The sequence below is a fragment of the Lepisosteus platostomus genome, unplaced genomic scaffold, assembly GCF_059453375.1.
Source record: "Lepisosteus platostomus isolate fLepPlt1 unplaced genomic scaffold, fLepPlt1.hap1 Scaffold_115_H1, whole genome shotgun sequence".
Classification (NCBI taxonomy): Eukaryota; Metazoa; Chordata; class Actinopteri; order Semionotiformes; family Lepisosteidae; genus Lepisosteus; species Lepisosteus platostomus.
Genome location: NW_028291496.1, coordinates 147,224 through 152,487, shown reverse-complemented (window position 1 = coordinate 152,487; position 5,264 = coordinate 147,224). Strand labels below are relative to the sequence as shown.

Sequence of the window (5,264 nt, the reverse complement as noted above, 5' to 3'; positions counted from 1 at the left end):
TGCCTGGCTCGGGTCGTTTTTAAACGCATCGGGCTACTCCCCTAAGTAGTCTGTGCTACTTACTGCATTGTAATCGTACTCAGTAAGAGATTTCCTTCATGTAAATGAACTGCACCTGACAGCTTTAGGAAATCACCTGGGCTCAGTACGGTGCTAAGAGCTCAGCGTTGCTTTTGTTCTAATTAGCACGCACTGCATCGGCTATGAACCCGAACTTTTCAATTATTCCGATCAGTAAGTCAACACGTAGTCCACATGAAAGGTAGAAATATTCTCTTGTCTGTCTCTTGTTTGTATAGAACTGAATGTCCCTGACAATGTACTGTTAGTTTTAATTGAAGAACGGCATTTGTGTTCAAATATACCAGACAAGTTTATGTAACTGCTCTTGCGACACTAAGTTGTAATTAGTCAAGAAATAAAGTCGAACAACAGCTGCGAGTTTGATTCTGAACGTATGAGATTGCAGCGCCTTTTACTTCCATTGACAAATGATAGAGATTCGAAGAGAGATCCTTCAGACCAGCAAGCAAACCCACGGCTATTTCGGTTTTCTATCTAGGCAACGTTGGTGTCTGCGATAGCATACATGAAAGCGTGATGCAATTTCTGTGGCTACATTTGTTGCACGTCATGCACAGTAAGAGTGTTTCTAACACCAAATAAAAAGTCAACAATTAGCGATCACGCCTTCTCCTCAGTTAACCCACTGAAACCCTTGCTGTTAACAGTTCTTTAATGCGTGCTTTACGAGCACCTATATATTGTGTCGGTTCTTTCAGTTTTATTCATTAGGTTTTCAAAGGCATAAGTACAACACCAGAGGTGCGAACGCAAGATGTGTGGTTATCTGAAGAACTCATTTCCATGGCAGCGGGGCCAAGCGATTTAGCGTTTTTATAGTACCAGGAAAGGAGAAGCGGCACTTCGCCTTTGCCGCGCAGGCATAAGGAGACGTGCGGCAGACGCCATAGTCGGCAGGATTCAAACCTGCGCGGGGAGTCCCCAACGGATTTCGAGTCCATCGCCTTAACCACTCGGCCACGACTACAGCGAGTTCGCCATCGCCGCATTCCTCCTTTAATCTAACACGGAGTGCGACGTGGCTGCGGAAACCTTTTCAAAGTCGCTCTCCGTTAAAAAAAAATAAATACCTTTGACAAAATACGTGCCGGCAGACAGACACGCCTCAGAGGGTTTAAGGCTGGCTTCACGTTCAAATGATAAAGTCTCCCCGTCCGGATGTCAAAATGCAGTTTTGGCAGACAAAAAAAACAGCAACAAACCACAAATGTGGATAAGGATTTTACAAGCTGCACCACACTGCACTTTCAAAAGCATTTACATTCCTGTTAGACACAGGAATTGCCTTTGATTTGCGTGCTTACAAACGCCATGGAAAACGAAACAAAACTAAAGCCCTCAGCTCTTGCACTTGATTATAATGCCATTACGTGTCGAAGCAGGAATTTACGTCATCCTACCACTGCAACACGGGGAATAGAGGGAAATTAGCACACGCTACGAATCGTCTCAATCACTCCCTAGAGTCGTAAGGCGCATTGAAGGGTGCACCCCCATCATTAATCGTTGGGCCTCTGTGAAAGGAAAGCTCTTGAGCAGTCTTTGAAACAGCTCGGATGAAACACTTGATTGCTTCCATGTGCATCTGGAGTCCATTTCTTATTTTCACTTCACGCCGCCCAAAGCATTTCTAAAACAGGAGATTCGCATTTGGGAATGCGCCCTGCCCTACAAATAAAACAGGTCTACGGGTCTGAAACCTGCTCCACGGAAAACAGCTCTGTTGCGCATTTGATCAAAGGGAGAGTCGCTGTTCTTACTTTTTGATGACATAACACCCAAAGGGGCTTCTTTGGAGCTGTATTCCAACCAGCATCCTAAAGTTTCTTGGCGGTATCCTTTACAGTCCTCTGTTCGGTCGACAAGGACAGAAGGGGGCAGCTTTCCTCACACATACAGTGCAATGTACTGTACTGTTCCCGTTCATTGAATTCGCAGTTCTGCATCAGACCTCTAACTCGTTACATTAGCTTGGATTTAAGCCACGAAGCAGGCTTCTACTGTATAAACGTCTAGAGGAATCACAAACTATTTGAGAGGCCATCATCCCAGGGGGAACTGACAAAGTCTATCCCTAAACACCTAGTGCAGTCTCTCGAGAGACTGTCAAAAATCGCTTTCTCCGTTTGCGTTGCAAGTAAGTGAAAACGCGGTATCAACCCAGAGCCACTTGGCAGCACGGGCATGTAAATACTGTTACTGTCACTGCTCGATACCGACGTTAGGCTACTATACCATGTTCAGCCACCGCTAGAAAATGAACGGCTCTAGTACCGGAGCAAAGAACAGGAGGGCCAACACCGAACGGGCACAAGTGTCAGACAAGGAGAGCGACAAGAATGGGACTCGACCCCATGTGTACAGAGCACAATGGATTAGCAGTCCATCGCCTTAACCACTCGGCCACCTCGTCAACAAAACTGGGCTGTCCTGACATGGGTTGGCGCACTCCAGTTGATCTTTTTCTTTTTTTTCCCTCATACTCGAGGGTCATTTTCCTGTTCCACATGCGATTTCAACATTTTCCTTGGGAGATGTCAAGCCAGCAAGCCACTACTGTGGTTCAGTGGCCAGTGTGGAGTTCAGTGGCCCTGTTGTACACAGAAAGCACATTGAGCTCCTTGGACATGAAAAGTTCCAGATAAAAGCCATTTGTCATCCTTTCTCTTGGTGTCGATGTTGCTATTGTATGTAAAGGTGGCAACTTGCTCAGCGAGCAGGCGGAGCACACACCGAATGCAGATGTGTCTGAGTGGTGTGTCCAAGTGGCTGCAAAAAGACAGCACTCCCAGGGCGCCGTGGCTTAGTTGGTTAAAGCGCCTGTTTAGTAAACAAGAGATCCTGCGTCTGAATCCCAGTGGTGCCTTTTTTTGTTCTGTGTTCTCGAACAGAACTGGTCATTATGGACAACCGCATACGTCTAGACTTAATTAAATGCAAGTATTCATTTCCTGTCTTGAACGACTTGTTTTTCTTAAAATGGATGCAACTTGCAAAATATGAAATACAAACCTCGCTAATCAGCGCTCGCGGCTGGCAAAAAAAAAAGAAGTCAGCAATGTTTTTTTCTTTAACCTTAAGCCTGCTAATGGAGAAGAACCTAGTCGCCATATCACATACATCCGTTTCAACGATAAGAAGGTAACAACTATCCTCACTCCAGTGTAAATCTCACGTTGAGGGCATATTTTTTTCCACTTTACCATGAGTCGGGCACAGCTGCACAGAGGCGAGAGCAGAGCAATGAGGTCACGGGGACAGGGGAGTCACACGCTGGCGGTTTGAACACGCGGAAGATCACTGAGGGATCCACAGTATGTGGACCCTCCGTGCGCCATCATTCCACACTCCAGACTCTGAATCCTGCCATCCGAGTTAAGATCTCGGCGGAACCTGAGGCGCAGTTCTTTCTTAAAACGTAATCTGGTGAGCATTTCTAGAATCGTACTTGTATAGATGCAGCCTTTAATGTGTTGCTAGGTTAAAATTTATGACTTCTTGAACTTCAGTAGGCAACTGCCCTCTTGATTTCGGATTTAATTTCTTTATTACAGGGGCGCTTTTATGATGACAGAGTCATGTTCAGGTACTTTGCTTGATGGAGGAAGCTCATTTCGGACTCTGTGATCTGCTCACCTGGAAAGGTCTGCTGTACTACTACAAGAGAGAAGTAGAGTCTGGAGGAAGGGACAATTTTATGATGCTTTGGAAGGTAATGTTTTTTTTTCTTTGAAATCGAAATGAATCAGAATATCAGTGCAAAAGACAAACTCTTGGTTTGGTTTGAAGAGATATGATTTTAAAACAGACAAAATGTAGAAAACAGGTGTTTCTCACTTTTGGAAAAGAATGGACCGGGGGTAATATTTTACTAGTTGCAGTGCTAAGCTCACTGGGTTACAGTCCTGCAATGTCACACCAGGGTCAGTGGTGCAATGGATAATGTGTCTGACTATGGATTAGGAGTTTGGAGGTTCGACTCCTGCCTGGCGCTGGTTGTTTTTAAACACATCAGCCTACTCCCTAAGTAGCCTGTGCTACTTACTGCATTGTAAGAGCGATTGTGAGCGGTTTTGTTTTCTCTCTTTGACCAGCCCAGCTGCGCCCCACCCAAAGGCAGGGAAGCACAAAAATTGTATGGAACTCATTCATGCTCCTCTCCATGGAAATCTTTAGTAAAAGGCAAAAGATTTGTACGAGATGAAGAGAAACCAGAGTGCGTGGCTGGACAGCTGCAGGAGCCCAGGCCGCCTTCAAGCCCTCTGCCCTGCCGGTCGTGGTTGGCAATGCACCTGGCCTTACAAACGAGCCAGTGGGGCCCGTTCAGCTCCGGGCTCATCGCCTGCGGCTCTCGGCTTACCTGGCAGGGGAGATACCTTGATCAGCCTGTAGTTGGTGTAGTTGGATTGTTTTCTTGTTTTCTGGAAGCAGTGTTTGTTTTGCAGTTTGAGATGGCAACCTTTGGATCCCGGAAGAATGCTGTACGTTTTGAGCTTTTGGATGACCTCTTCATGGATCGTATGCAGTTAGGCAGAAAAGTGTTACAGAAGGAACTTGGCTTTGAACCTCGGCACTTGGATTTCATCTTCGCTCTCCCAGGTCAGAAAGCATTTGAGGTTGTTTTTGCTACCTATTCTCTGTTTGAACAATGTGTGGATGTGTTTGAGGCAAAAAGAGGGAAAGTTCCTGCCCTTGAGAAGATCAACTTGCAGCCTCTGACACAGAGAGAGAGGAAAACGGTGCATGTTGTTATGTTCTCGGAAATGGCAAAGACGGAGGACATTCACACCTGGCTTAAGCAGTACTGCACAGTCCACCATGGAACTGAGGTTAGAGATGTTGACGGTATAAAAACAGGAGCAAGGAAATTCAAGGTTCGCTTGCTACCGGACAATGTAAATGGAGGCTTAAGGCACCTGCCCTCTACAATCCGGCTGGGCGCCTGCAATGGCTATGTTTTTTATGTGGGACAACCAAAGGTGCGTCGGCGCTGTGGTGCTGTGGGACACCTGGCATCGTCCTGCACTGTGAAATGCTGCAAGACCTGTGGCAAACAGGGACATTTAGCCTCTGACTGTTCAATGCTGCCAAAGTGCAATTTATGTGGCTCGGAAGGACACGTTTTTAAGAACTGCCCTCAAGCCTACGCCAATAAACTCAAAATGAGAAAGGATGAGGCA

The 5,264-nt window shown here is 46.2% G+C and overlaps 2 non-coding genes across 2 annotated transcripts; both read right to left on the bottom strand.

The window, feature by feature from the left end:
• Nucleotides 1–969: 969 nt before the first annotated feature.
• Nucleotides 970–1,051, bottom strand: trnas-cga (transfer RNA serine (anticodon CGA)). The gene has a single exon. It is a non-coding gene; the product is annotated as a tRNA-Ser (tRNA).
• A 3,136-nt stretch (nt 1,052–4,187) lies between these two features.
• Nucleotides 4,188–4,304, bottom strand: LOC148637593 (U5 spliceosomal RNA). Its single transcript, XR_015931321.1, has one exon. It is a non-coding gene; the product is annotated as a U5 spliceosomal RNA (small nuclear RNA).
• Between the last annotated feature and the right edge of the window lie 960 nt (nt 4,305–5,264).